The sequence below is a fragment of the Emydura macquarii genome, unplaced genomic scaffold (assembly GCF_026122565.2).
Source record: "Emydura macquarii macquarii isolate MOO-44397 ecotype Brisbane River unplaced genomic scaffold, CSIRO-AGI_Emac_v2 contig_1027, whole genome shotgun sequence".
In the NCBI taxonomy this organism is placed as follows: domain Eukaryota; kingdom Metazoa; phylum Chordata; order Testudines; family Chelidae; genus Emydura; species Emydura macquarii.
Window position 1 is genome coordinate 9,235,866 of NW_027131164.1, and position 13,373 is coordinate 9,249,238.

At 42.0% G+C, this 13,373-nt stretch overlaps 1 protein-coding gene across 3 annotated transcripts in view; it reads left to right on the forward strand.

Annotated features, from left to right (window-relative positions):
• The window catches only part of NBAS (NBAS subunit of NRZ tethering complex), a 370,484-nt gene that overhangs the window by 325,121 nt on the left and 31,990 nt on the right, over nucleotides 1-13,373 (forward strand). The gene's annotated exons all lie outside the window — the stretch shown is intronic.

Here is a 13,373-nt window from a genome sequence, read left to right on the forward strand (position 1 = left end):
GCAGTCCTTTGAAGCAGTGGCCAGAGCCTCCCTACAAGTGGCACTGGATGCAGTGGACTTGGTGGCGCGGGCTATAGCTTCCACGGTGTTGATGAGGAGAGCGTCTTGGCTCCAGTCATCTGGTCTTTCGACAGAAGACACCTGCCAGTCACTGGGCCTGTTAATAAACGAGCAAAAATCAATACTTACACCAGTTCAAAACATAGAGTTCATCGGAGCAGTCCTGGACTCTATTCAAGCCAAAGCGCCCTTGCACAAAGACAGATTCTTAGCAGTGTCTGGGCTCATAGCCCAACTAACTGCCCACTCCCTTACCATGGCAAAGTGTGTCTCAGTCTTCTGGGACATATGGCAGCCTATACATACGTGGTCTGGCACACCAGAATGCGTCTTCAACCACTCCAGTTGTGGCTTGCCACAGTTTACTCCCCGGCCAGACACTCCTTGGACAGAATACTTATGGATCCTTCTGACCCCCATGTACTTACCTCCCTGTCATGGTGGCTGGATCCTCAGCACCTGGATCCTAATGGCAGGGTACCTTTAATGGCCCCCAGACCAACTCTGTCGTTGGTATCAGATGCTTCAGATGTGGGCTGGGGTGCCCACCTCAGTCCCCTGAGGACTCAGGATCTTTGGTCCAGGGAAGAGTCGTCTCTCCACATCAATACCAGGGAGCTCAGGGCAATTCACCTGACCTCTAAGGTATTCCTACCACACCTCTCCAATGAAGTGGTAAGAGTCCAGATGGACAGCACAGCTACCATGTATTACCTGAACAGGCAACGGGGAGCTAGATCTTCAGCCCTCTCTCACGAGGCCTTGCATCTCTGGGAGTTTTGCATGAGCCACAACATCCATCTGGAAGTAGTGCACCTACAGGGTTTAAAAAATACATTGGTAGATCATCTAAGCAGGACCTTTTGCTCTCACCACAAGTGGTCTCTCCACCAGGAGGTAGCCAACAGCATTTTCCAAAAGTGGACCTCTTTGCTGTCAGAGAAAACAAGAAGTGCGCTCAATACTGGGGTCGGAGAATGCCTCCCTGTCAGACGCTTTTCTCCGGTCTTGGACGAGGGGTCTTTTGTACACTTTTCCCCCAATACCTCTGATACACAGAGTCCTTGTGAAGATGAAGAGGAACAGAGTGTGAGTCATCCTGATAGCCCCGGCATGGCCCAGACAGCATTGGTTTGGGATGCTGTTGGAGCTCTCAATGGTATGGCCATGGTCACTCTTGTTAAGACCGGATCTCCTCTCTCAAGAGCAGGGCCAGCTGCTCCACCCGAATCTGGCCACTCTGTGCCTGACAACGTGGATGCTTCGTGGTTGAGGAGAGATGAGTGCCACTGCTCAGTCCAAGTTCAGAGAATCCTGTTGGACAGCAGGAAGCCATCTACAAGGGCATCTTATTTAGCCAAATGGAAATGCTTCACCTGCTGGGCGACGGGTCAAAATGTCTCACTGACTAAATCCCCTATTCAGATGATCCTGGACTATCTGCTTCATTTGAAGTAGAAAGGCCTAGCCTTCTTGTCCATTAAGTTGCACCTGGCAGCGATCTCCGACTTTCACCCTCTGATCCAAGGCAGATTGATTTTCTCCCACAGGATGGCATCCAGATTCCTCAAGGGCCTGGAGAGACTTTTCTGCCGATATGAGACCCGGTCCCTCAGGGGGACATAAACCTCCTCCTCTTGAGACTTACAGCACCGCCATTTGAGCTGTTGGCTTCTTGCTCCCTCACACATCTGTCCTGGAAAGTGGCATTCCTGATGGCGATCACCTCAGCATAGAGGGTCTCTGAGTTAAAAGCCCTGACCTCAGAGCCACCATACATGGTTTTCTTCAAGGACGAGATGCAGCTTCATCCTCATATAACCTTTCTGCCGAAGGTCGTTTCCCACTTCTATGTTAACCAGAACATAGTCCTGCCAGTGTTCTATCCAAAGCCTTACAAATCCAATGTGGAGAGGCATCTCCACTCTCTCAATGTGAGGAGAGCATTGGCTTTCTACATCGACAGGACCAGACTCTTCCGCCACTCCACGCAGCTCTTCATTGCAATCGCTGACCAGATGAAGGGACGTCCGGTGTTGTACTCTGCCGAGACAGAGGGTTCGTGGTTTGAGATCTCGGTAGCGAGAAAGAGCAGTCGGATGAGGAAATGCCCACACAGTTAGTTTATTTGTGCTAGTATTACAACACTCAAGGTGCTAGAGGTATAAATCAGTCTAAGCTGCTGTTACAACACTCAAGCTGTTAGAGGTACAATCAGGCACTTACCACAATAAGGGAGGGAAAGCCCATTTCCTCCCAATAAGTGAGCTGCACCAGGAGCGGGTCTGCTTCATGTAGCACCGTCCGTGCACACAACAGGTCTACAGAGAGCTCCGTGGCAAGGCATCACCCCTGGCCCTAATATAACCCTTTCCCTTATTCTAGCAATATGCTTATTGGTTACTTCTCAATCCACTTAGGGATTGGGTATTGACACTTGTTATTTTCCTTGCTATTGGTTATTTCCTAAGGACCAATCCATTATAAGCTTCGGTTACTTGTTTACTGCCTTAGCTGAATCTTAGCTGCTTTAAACTGGTTCTGCGGTTAGCATACTTCTGCTTTCTCTTAGGTTTGTGGCTGGGTCATTTTGGGCCTAGCCATTATTACTTATGCTAACTCAGGTCTAGTCATTGCCACTTATGCCGCCCTCGCATCACAATATTCTTCCGCGTCCTACAGGTGTCTTCCAGCAGATCTTGTCCTGGATTACAGCCTGTATTCAGACCTGCTACGAGCAAGTGGAGGTCATGCCCCCAGCTTCCCTGTCTGACCACTCCACAAGGGCACGGGCATCTTCAGCAGCCTTTCTGGCACATGTACCCAGGACACATGTTGAACTGCTGCGTCCTTGATGCATACTTTTATGTCCCACTATGCCATCATGCAGCAAGTGCAGGACAACACTGGGTTTGGCAGAGCAGTACTGCAATCATCATGTCTATGAGCTGCTTTCTGCCTCCAGAAGCGCTCCTGGTAGGTCAACTAATTCTGAATGGACATGAGTAAGCACTCGAAGAAGAAAGAACGGTTACTTACCTCATAACTGTTGTTCTTCGAGATGTGTTGCTCATGTCCATTCTATAATCCATCCTCCTTCCCCTCTGTCAGAGTTCCGGCAAGAAGGAACTGAGGTGGGGGGGGTCTGGCAGCACCCTATATACGAGTGCATACGCACACCACTGAAGTGGGCGCTAGAGCCGGCCTACGGATACCACTAGGGGAAAAATTTCCAGCACCGTTGCATGTGGCATGCACACACCTAATTCTGAATGGACATGAGCAACACAACTCGAAGAACAACAGTTACGAGATAAGTAACCATCCTTTTCTGCAGAATTGTGGCTACTCAACTGGAATTGTGGCTACTCAACACCTCTGAAAATCAAGCCTAACTACTAAAAAAATAAAGGGGAAGTTTTAAAAAATTTTTTGACAAGGTAAGGAAACTGTTTCTGTGCTTGTTTCATTTAAATTAAGATGGTTACAAGCAGCATATTTTTCTGCATAGTAAAATTTCAAATCTGTAATATTCAATGTTCAGTTGTAAATTTTTGAAAGAACAAAGTTTTGTTCAGCGTTATGAACACCGTCCATTCCCTAGGTATTTGTAACTTTGAGGTTCTACTGTAATGTCCCACTATGAAAGTGATAAAATAAACTATTTATCATTTTAGAAAAGCATTGATAAAGCAGATTATATCCACCTTTACCCCCAGCATTTTTCATTCTTCCTGTGCAAAAAAAGGAGTGGAGGGAGAGGCTTGAGTCTCTATACCTAAAACTTTGCTGTATGAGAGAAGTACTTTTTATATGGGAAAAGTTTGTGAATCTATATAGGGTTTTCAGTTCCATTTCATATTTTAAAGAAGGATATATATTTTTATGAATAGTTTATAAAGGGTTAATAAATGATTTTAGGTGTGAGTAACATGTCCTTATAGATATTTAAATCACACATCAGTAGAAGCTGTGGATGGTTGTAAGTGATGGGTTAAAGCAGCCTCTTTATCTGTCCATTGACACTTAGTATGGGGTTTTTAATTATTTATTAAATTATGTATTAATCATTTAAAAATCTTTTTAAACTACGTATAAAAACTACTTATAAATGTACCCTTAATATAAAGTCTAACACATATACTCTGTAGATAGAAATTCTTTATGGAAATTACTTCTGTTTCAAGATTGCAGACTGGAAAACATAGATGGTCTCTCAAATACAGATAAGATATATTTTACATTCTCTACACATTTAATCAGTTTTATGCTTTAGACCATTCATGCATCTTTACTGAATCTATATACATTTCCCAATAAAGGTTTGGTTATGTGCTGCATATCAAACAGATAATGAATTAAACTGTACACAAATTAGTTCCCAGAAAACAGTTCTTGGCTAACTTCACAAAGACAAGGCAACTTATGATATGGCTGATACTCTCTTTAACACCTCACTGTTAGGTTCTTTTTAGCACAAATAGGACCAGATCTTGCTTGCATTGCTCACTGACTTCAGTGTGAGTAGGCTTTGGTCTGTGATTTATAAGATTATGGAAACCCTTGCCACGTCTTTATACAATTGAAGAAGGGCCTGATTTTCAGAGGTGGTGAGCACCTGTGACTAAGGAGCTTCAGAAGGATCAGAGAAATTATATCAGAGCAGACCTGTGGTCTCCTTAGTGCAGTATCTGGATGCTGTCCAGTGCCTGGTACCAGAATCTTCAGAGGAAAGTGCAAGAAAACTTCTACTTAAGGAACTTTTCACCTTATTCCCAGTAACTAGAGTCTGACTTAAGTCCTGGAGATTGAATTTATAGCCCTCCCTAAACTTTCTTTTTTTTAAAAAATGTACTGTTATACTGTTTTTAAAAAAATGTACTGTTATGTACTGTTTTTGATAGTAGACTCTTCCTTTTGGCCTTTTAGCCTTAAGGTGGATTTAGAAATCCTGATTATAATAGCCTAAGTGCTTAGGGCATACACATCTTTCCCTTCCTTCACATGTTGATTCATGCCCCCCATCTTCCCAAAGTCATGGAATATGCTACCCAGAGAGCTCTAACCTGTCTGCCTGCAGCTTCATTAGAAGTGATGTTTAAAGAAGAAGGGAAAAAAACCCCTCAGATTAGCAGCTCAAGTCATTATTCATCAGGCAGTGAAAATGACCACTATACTGGGCAGATTTGTGTTCTGGCTGGGGAACAAGTTTAGTTCAGTTCAGTCATCTGTATCAGCAGTATCAATTGACTAATGTTCACATAATCAAGCTGTCTCCATTATTGGTTCTCATGTCTATGGATAAGACCATGGGTACATCTGCCTATGTGATGTCTTCAGAGGTTTTCCCTTCAAACAGGGCACTTAACTCACAAACAATGATCAAGTTGCTCAAAGCTCCCAAGCAGATCATATCTTCCTTACAATGGTGGTCCAAAAGGCACAACCTGATGATAGTTACCTACCACTCCTAGATTTAAAAAGCAATGCCTACAACTGACTCATACATGTCCAGTGGGGGGGCACACTTGCAACATCTGAGAGGAAGGTAAAGCTCATCAATGGGGATGGGTAGATCGAGTTTTAAAAATACAGAAATTAGCAGGTGAATACATTTTATATAACCTAGATCACAGTAAAATCTTAATCTCGGATCATTTCAGGTTTACAGTTTCATTATATTCCTCTATTTTCAGGGACAAATTGACCCATACCTATTGTACAATAGAAGGAATGCACTACTTTTATAATTTAATCTTCAGGTTTCCATAGCCTTTTGTATGCACAGTCCAAAAATAGCAAGTGAGGAAATATATTGTGATCCCAATCCCAGTACTGAATCCATCAGAAGGCAATCCAATACCACTGCAATTATTTATGCCTCAGATCATTCGTATTGCAATTCTTTTTGTAGGGACTCTGGTTTAGTCTCAAACTGCAGTATGAGGTATTTATAGTTTTTACAAGCCAAAGTATTAATAGAAACACTTTTTGCACACTAAAAAGAAATTTGGCTTTAAATGTTCCCCTGCATTGGCTTTACCTTTAACATTGCATCAGTGAGCTAATGCAAAAATAACGAGAGAGTGAAACTGCCTAATTTCATTGTCCAAGCTGTGTGAAGTACAACAGATAGACCAAGTAGCATAAATATGAAATTAATAAATTAAGATATTTTGAATTCTTTTGTAGTTTGAGGTAAAGTTAATAGGAAAGAAAATATAAATTTTAAGAAGCCAGTTTTACTTAACCTCATGGTGTTCCTTTTTAAATATATTTTTCATAGGCATTTATCTTTTCATAACACATTGTAAACTTAATTTGCACAATTTAAATTTTGTGCATCTATTGTGACTCTTTCTTCAGAAGCAAATTTTGGTTTAATAAATGTAATTGAGATTGATTTGCCATTTTGCTCCAGGAAATTGAGTTTCTCTCCAGGTTAAGATTAAATTCCATATTGTATTTTGTCAATATAATTAATTTATTTTCGAATGCTTGCTCATGTCCATTCCATGTTAGATGTGTGTACACACTAAATGCAACAGTGTTGGAGATTTTTCCTTTACTGTTATCCATAGGGCTGGCTGCAGTGGCATATGTATGCACTGGTATAAGGGACTCTACTGCCTGCCCCCCAGTTCCTTCTTACTGCCTGTGACAGTGCTGAAACATCCTTGCCTGTGCAAGCATACTAACAGTGGTTTCCTCTGTAGCTTTAGTGTATGTAGTTCTGCTAGATAAATTAATTAGTTAGAGTTAGTAGTTAGAGATAGTTGTGGTTTAGTCCCATTGGGGACATAGCCCCAGGAACATGCATGCCCTGTTCCCCAGGCGACAAACCATGTGCTTCATATAAAAAGCCCATGCCCATAAACGATCCTCACCAGAGCTACTTAAAGTACCTGGGTGAGAAGTACATCCAGGATAAGTGCAGAATCTGTAGAAACTTCAGACCACACACTATAGAGGACCGGGACATCAGATTAATAGCGCTCCTGATGAAGACTGCTCTTAGACCGGACTCCAAGTCTGGCCAGTTAGACTCTGCACCCAACACATTGGTTTTGACTCAAAGTGCCCCATTGGCACTGAGTTCATCCTGGCACTGGTCACCATCCCCAGTGCTGAAGAAACCGCACAAGAAGTTGCATGCCAGAAGAGGGCACTCCCCAGCCCCTAAGAAGGACAAAAAGGGAGCAGAGGACAAGCTGAGATCGACGCTGGGCCACTCGTCTTCCCCGGAACTTGAGGCAGCTACAACATCATCCATCAGAGCTTCCAGTTCTAACCAGAACCTGCCTCCAACACCTGGGAGCAGTAGGGGTACCCAGCACCTCGCAGTGCCATCCACACCTGAGGCTTTTCAAGTGGCCAAGGTTTGCTTTCGCTCCCTGATCCACCACCACTCAGGAGGAGAGACCTCTGCACCGGGATCCCATGCCAGTGCAACCAATGAAGAATGTGTCTAAGAGCAAGCCCACAATGGGGTGCCCACAGAGATTCCCAATGCCACAACGACACTCCCCGATCCCTTGTAAGTCAATTTAGCCCCAGAAACGGTCACCAGGACCCTGTTACCAGTCACCAGAGAACTGCCATCGACAGCCTGACTCCCAGTATTGGTCCTCAGAGTCTCAACACAGGTTGCCAGAGTCTCAGCACTGATCCCTAGAGCTTTGTCATCAGTTATAAGAGCTCCGCTACTCATTGCCAGATTACCATCGTCAATCCCCAGACACTCGGCACTGATTGGCAGAGTCCTGGTACTGCTCCCCAGAACAGAGACACTGCGCCACCCAGTACAGTAGAGAGGTGGAGACAAGGTTGGAATCAACATGGTTGCCAGGAGAGGACCCTTTGGACTTGGAGGGGGAGGAGGTTATGTTAACCAGAGGCCAACTGAACCCAGCCATGGCTGCAAATTTCCCCTTGAGCTTGCTGATGGGCATGTGGCCACAAGCAGTATTGGGAACTGTGGGAGTCCAAGATCAGTGCATGAATCTTACTTGCCATCATCCACCCATATGCAACCAGTCCTGACTGAGTGTTCGGAGGAGGAAGGTAAGCCAGATTCAGTGGTTCCAGGAGCAATCTTCTTATAGTCACCAGATGAGGCTGTCATTCCATTTTCTCCATCTCCACTGGATAACTTTAAACAATAACAAGAGTAATGCAGAGTAGCAGCAGAGTTACAGATCCAACTAGAGGAAATTCAGGAGCCTCAGCACAACTTACTAGACATTCTGCAGTCCTCTGGTCCCAGCAGAGTTGCTCTCCTCATTAACGAGACGATCATTGACCCAACCAAGGCGGTTTGGCACACCCCTGTGTCTTGTGCTACCACTCTTAAGAGGGCCGAGAAGCACTACTTTGTCTCATCCAATATGGGAGAGGTCTTTTTCTCTCATCTGCTGCCAAACTCCCTGAAGATGCAGGCAGCTCTGCAGTCCAAGCAACAGTTCAGTAAGGTAGGTAGAGATACAACAGAATGTACATTTGCACATCCATATACTCCCACTGTCCCCTGTAGAACAACCTGAAATGTTAGCCATCACCTTCCCTCTTATCACCCCTGGCCATCATTCTGGCACCTCCCAAGGACTACATCTCCTTCTCCTTCTGCCCTTAGGTTGGGATGCAACTTTTATAATATAATACGCTGACGCCACTACATATGATGCATATTCTACAGGGGTTTTTCCCATTTTTCTTATTTGTATTTCCTCACTTTACTAATGTTGGAGTGTACTTCTCCTATAAGATAGCAAATGATCTCAACTTATCATATACGTCAATTCGTTACCATGGCCTTCTTGTGGTTAGGTATCTGCAGATGTAGCTCATGTACCTGTTATGTACATCAATTCATTGCCACGACATCTTGTGGTTGGTCATATTCCTCTGGTAAGAAATTCCCCAAAACACTCTATTTTCAGCTCCCCAATATTTGGGGTCTTCTGTTGGGCTGTTTATCTGTTCACAGTTCATAGTCCTCAAGCTTTATGTTAACTTGCTGAAGCTAAGGCCTATAGGTTCCTTGCATTACTGATGAGTATAATAAAAGCATCTAAATATAATAAACGGAAGGCAATGAATATAGTAAAAGCAAGTTAGCCATATGGGCTATAGTATCAATAATGTCCTTGGTAGAGGACGGCATGTGGTTCGCAGCTCTAAACTTGAAATATATACATTTTCATATAGGCGTTCATCCAGCCCACAGGTTCCTCATGTTCCTGTTTGACCAAGAATTTTGCCAAGTCAGAATCCTTCACTTTGATGTGGCACAGCGCACAGGGTGTTTATAAAAGTTTCTTCAGTGGTGGCTGCTTGGATGAGAAGGGAAGGATTTACAGTCTTTCCATACCTTGACAACTGGCTTCTCACAGACAGCTCCTACAAAGATGTCTACCCGTGTTAGCCCATATTCTGCTCCCTTCCGTAGATGCCTGTATCAATCACGAAAAATCCACATTGACCTCTAGGGGATGCATAGACGTTAAATTCAAATTCAGCAAAAGGTTATCTACTTCCCGAAGGGTTTCCAACCATGAGCATTGTTATCCACTAGGTCACTATTACAGAAAGTGAGTCAGAACTTTCCTTTCCCTCCTTGGCCACATGGCTTCATGCACTTACGTGACACCATTCTTCAGGCTATACCTATGATGCCTACAAGCTTGACCTCTCTTGGTGTTAGAGGTCTTGGCTCTCCATCCATGTTCCCAGAGAGTAGTTATCAATGGTTACTGTCAAGTTGAATGGGTCTATCAGTTCTGAGTCTGGTTCTGTTCAATATCTTCATCAATGATTTACTTACCTGTAACTGGAGGTTCTTCAGGATGTGTGGTTCCTGTCTGTATTCCACTACCTGACTTCCTTCCCTTCTGTGGATTCATTACACTGCAGTAAGAATGGGAGACTGGAGCGGCGTCAGCCTGCATTGTCCTTTATGTCCTCAGTTGGGAGCACAAGGAGAGCTATGGTGCGTGTGTGGACCAAAAAACACTGCTTGCAAGAAATTCCAGGCTCTGGTACATGGTGCGCATGCATATCTCATGTGGAATACAGATAGGGACCACATATCTCAAAGAACCTCCTGTTACAGGTAAGTAACTCCCATTTCTGGCCTTAAAATCTATAAATGTGTGGGGAGTGAAGATGTAAAAGATAGTTAATATGGTAAGGCATAAGAGGTCTTGGCTCTCCATCTCATCTTCTGGAAAGACTGGGTGCTCTCTACCTCCATCTGGCATTTTCGGGGATGGACAACAGATCCACGGTCTGTCCTAGCATATTCTGTGCTGGGATACTTAGCCAAGTATCTTTAAATGCCAGTTCAGATGTGCAATCCCCATCTCCTATCTCACCCTGTCCTATGAAATGTCCCACTGCTTTCGACTCTCTCATTCAGCCATTTTTGGTATCCCTTCTTTCTCCAACAGATTAATGGGTGGGTGGATGGATGAATGGATGGGTGGGTGGGTTAGATGGATGGATAATCCCTTGGTTTAGGCTCCCCATTCTCCTTGACCTATCTTAAATGTGGGTGTTCCCGTTATGTCCTATCAACACAAGTTCTTCAGTTTAACATTCCCAGTTTGGTGAAGTAATTTCTTTAGAGAATCCTTGACTCTCAAACTTGCTCGTTGCCCTTGGGCCAACAGAGAGTGAATTCATTTACTGTTAGAGTGTGCTGCAAATCTATTTTCTCTGGCTTTTGCTGAGGATCTCAGTATGTGACTCAGATGTGGGAATTAATTATCATTTTGGGAATCTGAGTTGTTTTTTATGGGAAGTTACTTATGTAAGATTTGCGTTTACATACTGTGTCTTTTTTATATGTATCAATGTTTTCAGAAGCCCCTAGTGTCTTGGGTTTATTTAAAGAAAATTAAATAGCTGAAAAAAAAAGGTTTTACTTTTTGTTAGTTCTGTAGGGTCAATAATAGCTATATGTATTTCATCAGCCAAATGGCTATTACAAAATCATTACTGTTGATTTTTGCAGAGTTAGCAGTGTGGATAGTTACTTTGCAAAAGTTCTCTGACTTGCATACTTAAAGATTTTGTATGGAAGTAATGGGTGAATAAATATGTAACAGTTGGAAATTATTTGGACTATTTTTGCTGACCAATTCCATGTTTTAAAGCCTTCCTCTCCATCCATAACTCACCCTCTTTTGTTCATGCATCGTAATGCCCACGTAGGGGTACTCAATTAATTGCAACAAGTTTTAAACATGTGGCTCTGTGCATGAAGTAGAGTTTATTGACTTATCTTGTGCATATAGTCGAGAATGTAACCCCAAGAGTGTAATGTAAGGAATGACGGTCTAGTGGTTGAAGCACAAGACTAGGACTGAGACTTAGGGGAGATCTAGGTTCAATTTCTGGCTCTGCTGAAGACTTTTTGTGCATCTCTGTGACTCAGTTCCCCAACTGTAAAGTAATGATCGTTTTTCCTTTGTCAGCTTGATTTATTTAGATTGCAGGTTCTTCACAGCAGGGACTGGATCTTATTGCGTATTTACAGAGTGCTTAGCAGGATGTTGCCTTTAAGTATTACCATAATACAAATAATAGTTTCCACTATTGCTCTTAGAACCCTGCAATACCTAAGCGCACTCTTTCTGCTTCCTGAATTTTTCCTTCTCTCTTCCAGGGCTAAAGAAAAATAATTCATGTTATTTTAGCATAGTATTTTAAAATATAGCCCATATAAAATCATGCTGTTTTGAAATCTAGGGCAGCTGTGAATAAATCTGCATTTTACCAGGGGTTTTCAGAGTGACTTAAAATGTATTGTAGCAATAAGGGACTGCTCAAATTCCTTCTCGGCTATTCTGTTTTTAATGCCATATTAATTCAAATTTACGTTGCAGCCAAGGCTATGCGAATATTTTGAGATGTTTTCATTTACAATCTGGTGAATGTAATAAAATGGAATTTACAAGGATGTAAATCAGTAAGTTGTTGGTTGAGACTGCAAGATGGTAAGGGCAGAAGCATTTGTGTTTTATCTGTCAGGCACTGATTTTAAGCAAAAAGATAACTTTTTGTAACATCCAGGCAATTGTAATAATGGAAAACATTTGTCTGAGTTCTGAATCTTCTTCTCCTTTCAATATTCATCAATTTTTGTCTCAGAACATGAGTAGTATCCAAACAATGCCCACTAAAACCAACAGTTTTTCTTTCTTTATAGGAATAAAAATGCATTGAGCTAAACTCATTTCAATACAAAAAAGGTCTTCTTTAGTTCACTGCTCACCAACTCTGTTGATAAGTGTAGTGCAATGTATACTGCATTTTTTGGTCTGTCTTTGACTGAATCATCTCCTTTTCACTGTAACTTTGCAATAATTCTATTTTACAGCAAAGATATCTCTAGGTTATAAGCAAAGTTAGTCAGCTGCAGGTTCTCCAATTATGTGACTTAGACAATACAGCATTTACAACCTTAGCAGATGTTTCCATATTTTATGAATAGGGAATGGATATATAATGGATTTCTGTGCCTCAAAGGCAGAATTTAGAACCAGCACCGTACTGTGTCATTTATGCTGGCTAAAATTTCAAAAGTAAAGAGATGTAACAAATTAGAAGGAGAGACCCAGTGGAACACAATGCCACTTCCTTTGTCATCTCTGCCATATAAAGTTCAACAGCTCTATTTAAAACTATTTGCTTATGATTTTTAACCATATTATAATTTATACAGCATATGCTTTCCTTTAAAAGCTACAGTGTCAACAGCTTTTTCCAGATTCCACCTATAAGGAACTTTTCACATATTAATACATCTTTAGGTGTGTCATAATATAATAAATATACATAAAGCAATAGCCAACCTATGAGAAACAGGAAAAAGATCAGACTTTTGAATCATTGAAATCTTAGAGGATCTCAACTCTTTGAAGTCTTTTGGCATCTAACATCTTTAATCTATAGGGGACAGAGAAAAATGTACACTTCTTTTTTTTTTTTTTTTTAAGTGTGCTTTATATGAAGTGCTGAGCATTTAATGCATTTAGATCTTCTTTTTATTCCTATACCTGCAGCAGAAAACATGCACTCAGAGTATACAGTAAATGGTAGAATTTCAGATAAATTTGTGCTCAGATACCATAAAACTGAGTGGATTAGAAATGCCCAAGTCATGTGCTAAATTGCTTTTATTATTTATACCATTACAAAAAAGTATCTGAAACTCCTATACTTCACATTTTTGCACATAAAACCTATTTTTGTTATTGCTGAAAATTTCAAGTAAAGGCACCTGAAAACTCATGTGATGTAACTTAGTG